Raw genomic sequence first — 13,325 nt, 5'->3', positions numbered from 1 at the left:
TCCAGCATCTCCTTCAAGCATTTTGCTGCCCACTGTAGCTCGAAATTATGAGCTTAAATCTTCTCATCTTAATATGCTGCCTTCCTTTTATGGTTTACCTAATGAAGATCCATTGACTCATATAAAGGATATTTTTAATGTTGTGAGTTCTTTTCCCTTGACAGGTGTGACAGAAGATCAACTTCGAATGAGAGTGTTTCCATACACTTTAAAGGATAAGGCGAAGTATTGGTTGAATTCTTTGAAGCCTGGTTCACTCACTACATGGTCTGCCATTCAAAAGAAGTTCCTGGAAAAATACTTCTCCACGCAAAAGACCGACATGCTTAGGGACAAGATCTTGTTATTTGCACAGCAAGATGATGAATCGTTTTGTGAAGCATGGGAGAAATTCAATGGGTTGCTCAACCAATGTCCTCATCATGGGATTCCATTGAAGCTTCAAATGCGTATGTTTTATAAAGGACTAACCCCTTCTAGTCATAATATAGTCACCAATTTTGCAGGTGGTTCTTTTAAAACCAAAACTCCAGAAGAAACGTACGAACTCTTTGAGGAGATAGCAATGGAGACCCAACATACGGATACAAGAGGTAAACGTGTTATTAGTGGTTCTAATGATGCTTCTAGTGTGCAGATTTCAAAACTGGAACAAAAGCTAGATGCTCTTCTTGCATTAAACTCAAGAAGCCCTCCGAAGGAAGTGTGTAGCATTTGTGAATCTCATGACCATGCTACCACAGCTTGTCCACTTGGGGCTGGATATCCAGAATTTGTGCAAGAGCAAGCTAAGTTGGTAAATTCCTACAACCAAGGTCCAAGAAATGATCCATACTCTCAAAGTTATAATCCAGGTTGGAGGAATCATCCAAACTTTTCATGGAGAAATACCCAGAATCAAGCAAATCCCCCTTCATTCCAAAGGCCACAACAATCATCATCATCATTGGAAGATATAGTGAAGCAGATGGCAATCAACCAATCCAATTTTCAGCAAACTACACAAGCTGCCATCTCCAAATTGGAAGTCCAATTAGGCCAAATAGCTGCTGAAATAACTCAAAGAGTGCCTGGGAAATGGCCAAGCCAAACTGAGATCAATCCAAAGAACCCAGAAGCCAAGGCCATTCATGTGCTCAGATCAGGTAAGATCATTGATAATAAAGATGATTCTAATCTTTCAAATGATGTTGTGATTGTAGAAAATGAAGAGGAGGAGACCATGGCCACGGAAGGAGAACAACTCAAAACTTCTCAATCTGCTCCTAAGGCCAAATCAGATTCTCAGAAATCCGATCAATTCCAATTGCATAAAAGGGATGACAAATTTGTGCCACCACATCTTCAAGAAGATAGATACGTGCCACCCGCTCCATATGTTCCACAGATTCCATTTCCAGGCCGTCTTAAGAAAGCAAAGCAAGATAAGGCTTTTAAAGAGATTTATGATATTTTGAGTAAAGTTAATATCAATTTGCCTTTGCTTGATCTTATTGAACAGATTCCTGCATATGGAAAATTCATCAAGGACTTGAAAACTCACAAGCTCAATTTCGCTCCAAATGAAGGAGTAAAGCTCGACCAGAATGTAAGTGCTGTATTGCAAAGGAAGCTTCCACCAAAACTAGATGATCCTGGCAGCTTTGACATTCCCATTAACATTGGAGGCAAGAAGGTTGGAAGAGCCATGTTGGACTTGGGAGCAAGCATCAATGTTTTGCCATATTCAGTTTATCAAGAGCTTGGCTTAGAAGGGATGAAGAAGACTTCAATGCGACTTGAACTAGCTGATCATTCTATAAAATATCCAAAAGGTATTGTAGAAGATATTCTAGTTCAAGTTAATACACTAATTCTCCCTGCTGATTTTGTAGTGATGGACATGGAAGACAATCCAAATGGAGATCGTGTTGATCCCATTCTCCTAGGCAGGCCATTCATGGCCACTGCAGACACAATCATCAAAGTGAAAGATAGCACTCTCTCCATGACTGTTTTGGGTGAAACTGTTGAATTTAAAATGCTTAATGCTCTATCTCAACCTTCTATCTCTCTTGATTCTTGCTTTTCAATTGATGTTGTGGATCATGAGGTTTCTTCCAAAATTTTGCAGAGAAAGTCTAATGATGCTCTAGAAGCTGTCTTAACACAAGAAGAGGAAGATCTTTGTGAACCGGAGTTCCAAGAAGTGGTGGCTGCCTTAGAAGTGTTTCCGCCATACCCACCATCCTTTAGGCCACCAATCGAGCCTCTTGGACCATCATCCACGAAATTGGAGCCATCCATTGTCATCCCACCAAAGCTAGAACTTAAACCTCTTCCCAATAATCTTAAATATACATATTTGGGTGCTAACGAAACTCTCCCTGTTATAATTGCTGCAGGTCTCTCCTCACATGAAGAAGAGAGCTTAATTAAAGTTCTAAAAGAGCATAAAACAGCCATTGGGTGGACCATAGCAGACATCAAAGGAATTAGTCCAAGCATGTGCATGCACCGGATTTTAATGGAAGAAGACAGCAAACCATCTCGTGATGCCCAAAGGAGGCTAAATCCCAACATGAAAGAGGTGGTTAGAGCTGAAGTTTTAAAGCTACTCGATGTAGGAATCATCTACCCAATTTCAGATTCTAAGTGGGTGAGCCCTGTGCAAGTTGTTCCAAAGAAGTCCGGAATCACCGTTGTGAAGAATGAGAAGAATGAGCTAGTTCCTACACGAACTGTCACTGGTTGGAGAGTTTGCATTGATTACAGGAAGTTGAACACATCCACTAGAAAAGATCATTTCCCCTTACCTTTTATTGATCAAATGCTTGAACGTTTATCTGGCCATGCTTACTATTGTTTTCTTGATGGTTTTTCAGGTTATAATCAAATTCCCATTGCTCCGGAAGACCAAGAGAAAACCACATTCACATGCCCATTTGGTACGTTTGCTTATAGAAGGATGCCATTCGGTTTATGCAATGCCCCAGCAACTTTCCAAAGATGCATGATGTCAATCTTTTCAGATATGGTGGAACGATTCATTGAGGTATTTATGGATGATTTTTCAGTTTTTGGTTCCTCTTTTGATAATTGTCTTCACCACTTGTCTCTAGTGCTTAAAAGATGCCAGGAAACAAATCTGATTTTGAATTGGGAGAAGTGTCACTTCATGGTGAGACAAGGCATTGTACTAGGCCATGTGATTTCAAGCAAGGGAATCGAAGTGGATAAAGCCAAGATCGACCTCATCTCAAATCTTCCACCCCCTACCTCTGTTAAAGGAATTAGAAGCTTTCTAGGTCATGCTGGATTCTATAGAAGGTTCATCAAAAATTTCTCAAGCATTACAAGGCCATTGTGTAATCTCCTTGCTAAGGATGCTGTTTTTGAGTTTAATGAAGCTTGCATGGAAGCTTTTTCTACCTTGAAGAGGGAGCTAACTTCAGCCCCTATTATCATAGCTCCGGATTGGTCTTTACCATTTGAAATAATGTGTGATGCCTCTGACTTTGCTATTGGTGCAGTTTTAGGTCAAAAGAAGAACAAGCTGCCCCATGTGATTCATTATGCTAGCCGGACCTTGAATGATGCTCAAATCAACTACTCCACAACAGAGAAGGAGTTGCTTGCTGTGGTTTTTGCTTTAGAAAAATTTCGTTCTTACCTTGTTGGTTCTAAAGTAATTGTTTATTCTGACCATGCAGCCCTTAGATACTTGCTCACTAAGAAGGATGCCAAACCACGCTTGATTAGATGGATTCTCTTGCTGCAAGAATTCGATTTGGAGATTCGAGATAAGAAGGGATGTGAGAATGTGGTAGCTGATCATTTGAGCAGAATTGTGGTTGAAGAAAAAGGAGGAGCTGTGCTACCCTTGAATGAGACTTTCCCTGATGAACAACTATATGCTGCCCAAGTCAAAGAGCCATGGTATGCTGATTTTGTTAATTATCTTGCTTGTGGTGTTCTTAGAAATGATCTAACTTCTCAGGATAAGAAGAAGTTCTTTTCCATGGTGAAACATTATGTATGGGATGAACCTTTCTTATTCAAGCATTGCCCGGATCAACTTATCAGAAGATGTGTTCCAGAAGAAGAGCAAGAAAGCATACTTAGGCATAGCCACGAATTGGCCTGTGGAGGTCACTTTGGAGCTAAGAAAACAGCACTTAAAATTCTGCAATCTGGTTTCTTTTGGCCCACTCTATTTAAAGATGCATTTAATTTTTGTGTTAAGTGTGATAGGTGCCAAAGGATGGGGAACATAAGTCGCAGGAACGAAATGCCATTGAATAACATACTTGTTGTGGAGCTCTTCGATGTGTGGGGTATTGATTTCATGGGGCCATTCCCATCTTCCTTTGGTTATACTTACATACTTGTTGCTGTTGATTATGTGTCTAAATGGGTGGAAGCCATAGCCACCAAAACCAATGATTATAAGGTGGTGTTGAAGTTCTTGAAGGATAATATTTTCACAAGGTTTGGTACTCCAAGGGCTGTCATTAGTGATGGAGGCAGCCACTTCTGTAACAAGCCATTCGAAGCACTCATGAAGAAGTACAACATCACCCATCGAGTCTCTACACCATATCATCCGCAAACTTCTGGTCAAGTGGAAATAAGCAATAGAGAAATTAAGCACATCCTGGAGAAGGTGGTGAACAATACAAGGAAAGATTGGGCAGCTAAGCTCAATGATTCATTATGGGCTTATAGGACTGCATATAAGACTCCCATTGGAATGAGCCCTTATCGTCTTGTGTTTGGGAAAGCTTGTCACCTACCAATGGAGCTTGAACACAATGCCTTTTGGGCCATCAAGAAGTTGAATTTTGATCTAGACAAGACAGGCCATGCAAGAAAGTTTCAGCTGAATGAATTGGAAGAAATTAGACATGAGTCTTATGAGAATGCAAAGCTTTACAAAGAACGAACCAAGAGTTACCATGACAGAAACATTCAACGGAAAGAGTTCTCCAAAGGTATGTCAGTTCTTTTGTTTAACTCACGTTTGCGTCTCTTTCCAGGAAAATTGAAGTCTAGATGGCAAGGCCCATTCACCGTGGTCAATGTTTCTCCCTATGGAGCTGTGGAGATTCAAAACCCTAAAGATGGCTCGACTTTCAAAGTAAATGGACAACGTTTAAAGCCATTCTATGAGGGAGTTTCAGCTGGCATCCAAACTGGCCATGTGGTAGATCAACTTCCCTTCGTACCATCAACTTAGCTGATTGCACAATGTCTTGCCAAGACAGTAACTAAGGCGCTTCTTGGGAGGCAACCCATGTGTTCAAGAAGAAGGTGCTTGGTAGCAAACGACCTAATCGCATCAAGGGGGAGCATTTCAATCCTTTCTCTTTACTTGTTATTATTTTAAATTTCTGTTTCTTTTTTTATAAAAATTTAAAAAAAAAAAAAAAAAAAATTTAAAAATTTAAAAAGATTTTTCATATGAGCTAACTTATGGTAACTCCAGTGAGCACTTCCGTCAATACAGTGTCTAGGAGTTATTTAGGCGACACCTTCGGTGTCTAAGAAGTTTGGGTTTTAAGCGGGACCATTGTGACCCCTCCAACCTTCCCGGATCCCCTGGCTGTGTTTTCTGAGGCCCTTAACTGGTCATCCATGAGTTGCTTATATATTCATTTTTTTTATTTTTTATTTTTCCTAAACCTTCTCCTAAACTTTTCCCTTTATCATTTGTTTGTTCTCAATCATCTTTTGTATGCTTTCACATTGAGGACAATGTTCAATTCAGGTCTGGGGGGAAGGTTTTCAATTTCAATTTTCTTATCCATTTGTGTTTTCAATTTTCGTTCTCTTGTCACTATTTTTTTTTTATTTTTTTTATTTTTTTTATTTTTAATTTTTTTAATTTTTTTAAAGAATGTCATACAATCAATGCTATGGAGCTGCTATTTGAGGTTTTCATATTAGAATTTTGCACTTCACAAAGCTTTTGCTCTTAGAATTCTGGTGGCTAAAGTACCACGCTCAAATTCTTGAAGGAAAATAGTGGAGACTACCCTAGTGAGCTATATCGAGCCTAATTGCTTTCTTGAGAGGGTTTAAAGTGTTCTATTTCTCATCCATACTTATTTTCTTCAATTCACTCTAATTGATCTCATTATTCCATTTTGATTGAATACTAAGGATGATTCTCTTTTGCAGATATCATGTGCTTGCTCTCATTCATGAATGAACTCATTGAAGTGATGCTAGGCTATGTGTGCATAACCATTCTATGTGCTTTCTTTTCACCCTACCTATATGTGTGTTCCATCAACCCTCTTGAAGCCAAACACTTAAAGCCTTTTCTTCTATCACCCTCATCATTTCCCTACCTTTGTATCTCAATCTGAGATACTTGACCTATTGTAGCCATACCCTATAGCTTAGAAATATACCAAGGTGTGCCAAGATAAAGTTTGAAGCAAGGAAGTTGCAGCCATGTACCTAAATAAAGATGATGTGAATCTGTGCAATGAAGTTAATGAAGATGCAGATCAAATCAACGAAGATGAAAGTGTTTCGATTTGATCTAAGTGTGAAAAATAAAGTCTATGCCAGGAGATACCATGAAGTTTGCTGCCATGCCAATCTAAATCAATGATGCCTTGCAGATTAATGAAGCATGCAACCTTGGTATGTTCTTAAGTTATTTGTTTTTCCTTCCAATTCTTCCATTTCCCCTAAACCTTAGCCTTTCATTACAACATTGTGAAAGACCTAGCTGATCTTTGAGGATGTATTCATGGGTGCTGGTAAGTATGTGTGTATCTCTATTCTTAGTATTTAATTCCTTTCATGAGATCTAACCAAATTTGTGCTTCTATTTCATACACTCACTTATGCTTTCTTGAGAGAATTAAAACATAGGTTCTGAGTGATTGAGTGTTATCTGTGAGAATTAGAGTCGAAGCATGTTCTCTATTCAAGGTTTGAGTGTGCTTGCTTTGAAACTGTGTGCCTTTGAGCTATAGCTTCCACTTGTACACACTGATTGATGACCTATCTTGGCAACTCTATGGTGTTGGAGGTATGACTAAAACTTTCTTTCATTTTCATTAGTTGATTTCAAAGTTGTTTTTCTAACCATTTTGTTTTGTAGAGTTAGAAAAACGTTTGTGGGTATCGTATCTGTTAAACCCTCAGGAGACACAACTCCTCCTACTAGGGATGCCTAGAGGTTTAAAGGCTTGTTGCATACGCTCAATGCAATCGAGTTACCTACGAAAGTGGTCTAGTTAACTTCTTGTTTTGTTTTTATCTTTGTTTCTCTTTTGTTTTGCTCGAGGACTAGCAAAATCTAAGTTTGGGGGTGTGTTAAGCTCATAATTTCATACATATACATGCCCAATTTACTTACTTCTTTTGCTTAGTTCCTATAATTCTAAGTTATTTCCCTCCCTTTGTGTGTTTTGTAGGCCAATAGAGCAAGAGAGCATAATTCATGCAATTCAAGCATGTTAAGGCCTAATTTGGATGAATGGAAGAAGAGCTTAAAAGACAAACTCATTTTGGCTACAGCCCCCTGCCAGTCCAGTTCCGTAGGTCATATTGCAAGCTTTGTTTTAGCCACCTACACAGCTCGGATGAGGCAGCATTCTTCATGAAAGTTGTTCCAATGGGTGTGTACTATAACATATCCAAAATTCAGCCCCATTGGATAAATATGGAGTCTGTTACCTAGCAAACACAGAGCCATGCTCAGGATGGATTTTATCAGCGCGCAAAATGAGTTAGAAATTTGTTTTGGCCTTAACTTCCTCCTCCGACCTTGGATTGGCCCAAATGATATATGGCTGGAAAGAAGACATTCTGAACTTCAATTTCGAGTGCTTAAAGTCCTAATTTGATTAAGAGAAGCCCAAGTTGTAAGCCCTTGAAGTTGCTGGTTATGCTGACCTCAGCATGTGCTGGTTGGATGCTTGGTCATGGTGAGCTAGGTATGAGCTATCATTTCTGGTTGGAAGCTTGGTCATGGTGACATGAAGATGAGCTAGGGCTGCTGGTGGGATCTATTGGTGAAGTGCATCAACCAATTCAGATTTTATAATGCAAGTGTTGTATGCATTAGTGAAGTGCATCAACCAATTCATCTTTTATAATGCAAGTGTTGTATGCATTAGCCATATTGAATTCAGATTTGTCACTCCCCTCTCCCTATAAATACCACATCCATTCCACATTCAAGACACAACAAATCCTGAGATTCACAACCCCCACAATTCACTCCAACCATCCTCAAACACTCTCAAAATCCCAAACACTCCAACAATCACCAAAACAACTCCAGCAAACCTCTCTTTCATTTCCCTACGAATTTCATCTTCCTTAGCCATCACCACTCACTCAAACTCATCCCAAATCACCTCCATATCCTTCATACATCTTTCTAGAAGTGGGGAAGCTCTTGGAGAAGCATTAGAAGTGGAGAAGCACTTGGAGAAGCCTTGGACACCACAAGAACTTCAGAAAAAGGGTTTTTCTACTCTTATTGTATTCATTATGTTTTCTCATTTCTGTTCAAGTCTCTTTTCCATTATGAGTAGCTAAATCCATAACTAGGGCTTCGATGTAACCTAACATGAATATTCTGGGTTTATAAGTTTGGAGTTTCAAGTTTGATTCATGATTCATGTTCTTATTCATTATGCTTATAAGTTAACATGCTTGTTTGAATGATTGATCACCATTAGAACTTGTTTGTTAACTATCTTGGTTTGAATTAAGAGTATACACCATGCTTTAATTCGAATTGAACTATGAATAGGAAGAGTATGTATGGACATTCGACAACAGGGATTAGATACATACTTGGTTGTTTAAAATGTTCTTCTATGCTTAATGGGTTCCTAATGCTTAATTTTAGGTTAGACAACAAATGATCAAATTAGGGAATTAGGAACACAAGGTTAGGACCAAACACCATGGCCTAATCATACTTTAGCTAGAATCAATCTTTGAATCTGAATTAGACTTGTTACTTGAATCTTTATAACCCAGAATTGAATTGTTATGGTGATTCGAATGCCCTAGTCTCAAAATCTGTTTTCCAACTCTTAAAACCACTCTTTGTTACATTTGTTTACTTGTTTTTGTTTGCAATTTCATTTTGCTTCTTTTGTTCAACAATCACAACCACTCTTGTTTTAAATTCTGTTTTAGACATAACCTCCTACTTTCTTGAATTTGGTAATCTAAGTACACAACTAGTTTTAACTTCTCAGTCTTCGTGGGTACGACCTCGTACTTGTCTTGCTATACTACTAATTGCCCCGTACAATTGCGAGTTAACATAATATTAACAACAGTATGGAATACACCAACCACTCCAATTAGGAACGAACTGCCGTTGAACTTGAATTGTCCAATTTCTCACACCAACTGATTTCGGATCGAGCCCCAAACTTGGGCAACATCATAATATGGTGGGAGGAGTCATTTGGTGAGTTTTGGGTGAAATCAAATCGCTAGAAGTATGGAATACACCAACCACTCCAATTAGGAAAGAACTGCCGTTGAACTTGAATTGTCCAATTTGGAACACCTATTGATTTTGGACCGAGCCCAAAACTTGGGCAACATCATAATATGGTGGGACGAGTCATTTCGTGAGTTTTGAGTGAAATCCAATCGCTAGAAGTATGGAATACACCAACCACTCCAATTAGGAACGAACTGCCGTTGAACTTGAATTGTCCAATTTGGAACACCTATTGATTTCGGATCGAGCGCAGAACTTGGGCAACATCTTAATATGGTGGGAGGAGTCATTTGGTGAGTTTTGAGTGAAATCCAATCACTAGAAGTATGCAATACACCAACCACTCCAATTAGGAACGAAGTGCCGTTGAACTTGAATTGTCCAATTTGGAACACCTATTGATTTCGGATCGAGCCCAAAACTTGGGCAACATCATAATATGGTGGGAGGAGTCATTTGGTGAGTTTTGAGTGAAATCCAATCACTAGAAGTATGCAATACACCAACCACTCCAATTAGGAACGAAGTGCCGTCGAACTTGAATTGTCCAATTTGGAACACCTATTGATTTCGGATCGAGCCCAAAACTTGGGCAACATCATAATATGGTGGGAGGAGTCATTTGGTGAGTTTTGAGTGAAATCCAATCGCTAGAAGTACGGAATACACCAACCACTCCAATTAGGAACGATCTGCCGTTGAACTTGAATTGTCCAATTTCTCACACCTATTGATTTCGGATCGAGCCCCGAACTTGGGCAACATCATAATATGGTGGGACGAGTCATTTGGTGAGTTTGGAGTGAAATCCAATCACTAGAAGTACGGAATACACCAACCACTCCAATTAGGAACGAACTGCCGTTGAACTTGAATTGTCCAATTTCTCACACCTATTGATTTCGGATCAAGCCCAAAACTTGGGCAACAACATAATATGGGGGGAGGAGTCAATTGTTGAGTTTTGAGAGAAATCCAATCGCTAGAAGTATGGAATACACCAACCACTCCAATTAGGAACGAACTGCCGTTGAACTTGAATTGTCCAATTTCTCACACCAACTGATTTCGGATCGAGCCCCAAACTTGGGCAACATCATAATATGGTGGGAGGAGTCATTTGGTGAGTTTTGGGTGAAATCAAATCGCTAGAAGTATGGAATACACCAACCACTCCAATTAGGAAAGAACTGCCGTTGAACTTGAATTGTCCAATTTCTCACACCCATTGATTTCGGATCGAGCCCAAAACATGGGCAACATCATAATTTGGTGGGAGGAGTCATTTGGTGAGTTTTGAGTGAAATCCAATCGCTAGAAGTGTGGAATACACCAACCACTCCAATGAGGAACGAACTGCCGTTGCACTTGAATTGTCCAATTTCTCACACCTATTGATTTCGGATCGAGCCCCAAACGTGGGCAACATCGTAATATGGTGGGAGGAGTCATTTGGTGAGTTTTGGATGAAATCCATTCGCTAGAAGTATGGAATACACCAACCACTGTTGAGCCTATTCCTAACAACTAAAATGAGTTATTAAAAATAGAAACTTCAATTCTCGCAAGTGCACGAACCATTTATAGTATAGCTTATGAAATACGAGTTCGATCCCACGGAGAATGGTAACTTGGTTGCAAGTTAAACTACTTAGAATGATGGAAAAACTGAAAAGAAAGAAACAAACTAACTAACAATTGGCAAGGTCTAGGACAGAATCCTAACACCACACACGCACTCGAATGGGGGGTTTTTGTTGTTTAAATGAAAACAAGAGAATGAAATGGAAGTGCTGGAAGTAAACAATGGCAGCAATGAACAAGTTGTGAAACAATGATTGAGAAGTGTTAGAGCCTTGGAATCTACCACTAGTCTTCCTATCCAAGTTATGAATGCATAGAAATTGACTCAAGCTTCATTAACAATAGATTATCGCATACAAGCCTATGGTATCTAGGTGCAGGATGCATGATTCTCCTAAGGCATGTAATTGTGCATGGTATCTACACAACACGTGATCTCTAATATGCAACCTAAGCATGGTATCTACTTAGAATAAAGCATATAAGAGTCATTAAGTTCCTTGAGAATATGATAATCACACAAGTCCTAGAACATGGTATCTGTCCTAGTCAACCTATGGTTATTAACCCCTTGAATGATTCTTAGGCCATTCATGTGTTGCTTGTGAAAGGAGAGTAGAATTGGTGAATCTAAACCCCTTCCCAACCTGTGCTAGATGCATAAAATCCTAGTTAGCTACTCCAAGAAAACATACATCAAGCACATAATAAGCTGGAGATTAACAACTTGATAATGAAAGCAAGGAAATCAATTAACTATGAAATCATCCATAACATTGAATATTCATGACTAGGGCTTCATCCTAAGCCCTAACAAAATGGATTAGTTAAACATAATTATGAATACAGAAGATAAGAAATACATAGGTAGAATAAAGAGAATAGAAGAACTAGCTGGTGGCAGCAAGGTAGTTTCCAGGACAGCTCCCAGCTCTCCCTCCTTTGCAGCTAGCTCTCTCTCTCTCTTTGTGGTGAATCTGAATGTGTGTATGGAAGTAATGGATGAAGTGAATTCTGTCTGGGATGTGGAATGGAAGTGGTATTTATAGGGAGAAGGAAAGGGGAATTCTGAATTGAATATGACTAATGCATACAACACTTGTATTTAGATAATCAGAATTGGTTGCTGCACTAATAAATCCCACCAGCAGCCATAGGTCATCTTCATGTCAGCATGATCAAGCATCCATCCAGAAACCAATAGCTCATGCCTAGCTCACCATGACCAAGCATCCATCAGCTCATCCTCATGTCAGCATGATGTGTATTTTGATGGGCTCACGGATTGGGTTTGGCTGAATCCAAATATGACTTTAAGATATCCATTTTGAAGTTCAGAATGTCTCTGATCCAACCACACAAGTATTGGCCCAATCCAAGCTCGGATGAAGAAGATAAGTCCGAAATGAACTTCTAACTCAATATCCAGTTTTTGCACGTTTTGCACCATTTTGCTTCAAAAGCAATCTCTTGCTGCCTTCAACCTATAGAACACACAAACATAGGTAAGTGACTTGAAATAAAGAGAAACTAAACAAAATTACTAAGTAACGAAGGCATGCAAATGTGTGAAATTATGAACTTATCAACCACTCCAATTCGGAACGAACTGCCGTTGAACTTGAGTTGTCCAATTTCTCACACCTATTGATTTCGGATCGAGCCCAAAACTTGGGCAACATCATAATATGGTGGGAGGAGTCATTTGGTGAGTTTTGATTGAAATCCAATCGCTAGAAGTATGGAATACACCAACCACTCCAATTAGGAACGATCTGCCGTTGAACTTGAATTGTCCAATTTCTCACACCTATTGATTTCGGATCGAGCCCCAAACTTGGGCAACATCATAATATGGTGGGACGAGTCATTTGGTGAGTTTGGAGTGAAATCCAATCACTAGAAGTACGGAATACACCAACCACTCCAATTAGGAACGAACTGCCGTTGAACTTGAATTGTCCAATTTCTCAAACCTATTGATTTCGAATCGAGCCCAAAACTTGGGCAACATCATAATATGGTGGGAGGAGTCCTTTGGTGAGTTTTGGGTGAAATCCAATCGCTAGAAGTATGGAATACACCAACCACTCCAATTAGGAACGAACAGACGTTGAACTTGAATTCTCCAATTTCCCACACCTATTGATTTTGGATCGAGACCAAAACTTGGGCAACATCATAATATGGTGGGAGGACTCATTTGGTGAGTTTTGAGTGAAATCCAATCGCTAGAAGTATGGAATACACCAACCACTCC

General features: G+C 39.4%; 1 non-coding gene across 1 annotated transcript; it reads right to left on the bottom strand.

Annotated features, from left to right (window-relative positions):
- Positions 1–322: 322 nt before the first annotated feature.
- On the bottom strand, positions 323–429 carry LOC148293012 (small nucleolar RNA R71). Its single transcript, XR_015825881.1, has one exon. It is a non-coding gene; the product is annotated as a small nucleolar RNA R71 (small nucleolar RNA).
- Positions 430–13,325: the final 12,896 nt, after the last annotated feature.

The sequence above is a fragment of the Prunus avium genome, chromosome 7 (genome assembly GCF_965620075.1).
Source record: "Prunus avium chromosome 7, drPruAviu1.hap1.1, whole genome shotgun sequence".
NCBI classification, from domain to species: domain Eukaryota; kingdom Viridiplantae; phylum Streptophyta; class Magnoliopsida; order Rosales; family Rosaceae; genus Prunus; species Prunus avium.
This window is presented reverse-complemented; position numbering and strand designations above follow the sequence as displayed.